This window comes from Diaphorina citri, unplaced genomic scaffold, assembly GCF_000475195.1.
Source record: "Diaphorina citri unplaced genomic scaffold, Diaci psyllid genome assembly version 1.1 scaffold119504, whole genome shotgun sequence".
Taxonomy (NCBI): domain Eukaryota; kingdom Metazoa; phylum Arthropoda; class Insecta; order Hemiptera; family Psyllidae; genus Diaphorina; species Diaphorina citri.
The window spans coordinates 9,769-10,156 of NW_007496441.1; the positions used below are offsets into that span (position 1 = coordinate 9,769).

The following is a 388-nucleotide window of genomic DNA, read 5'->3' on the forward strand; positions in this document are numbered from 1 at the left end:
GAGGTGCTCTGACAAGCAGTCATGTCCTGTTAATAATCGGAATTTGGAATTTCACTTCCAAATTAAGACTATTGAAAACTCGGTCACAGAGGTAGGTGTTTCATTACAGGCAGGTGTCTCGTTCTTACCGGTATTGAGTTGCTCGATGGTGAGCTGTGACTTTCTCTGTTTCTCCATGTAGATTTCCATGTTGCTTTGTTCTTCTTCTAATTCTTCTTCCAGCGCCGAGATTCGAGCCTCCAACCTTCGCTTCTCATCTGCCAGCAATGTGCCTCTGTGGATAGTTCAAAATAGAGACAGATTAGCGATAACCTCTTAAAGATATTACTTTACAACTAACGAACTAAAATGTGCCTCTGTGGATAGTTCAAAATAAAGACAGATTAGC

The 388-nt window shown here is 41.2% G+C and overlaps 1 long non-coding RNA gene across 1 annotated transcript in view; it reads right to left on the reverse strand.

The window, feature by feature from the left end:
- The window catches only part of LOC113473826, a 10,056-nt gene extending 9,768 nt beyond the window's left edge, over positions 1-288 (reverse strand). Inside the window, exon 1 of the long non-coding RNA XR_003395671.1 lies at positions 129-288. This is a non-coding gene — a long non-coding RNA (uncharacterized LOC113473826). The remainder of the gene's footprint in view (positions 1-128) is intronic.
- Positions 289-388: the final 100 nt, after the last annotated feature.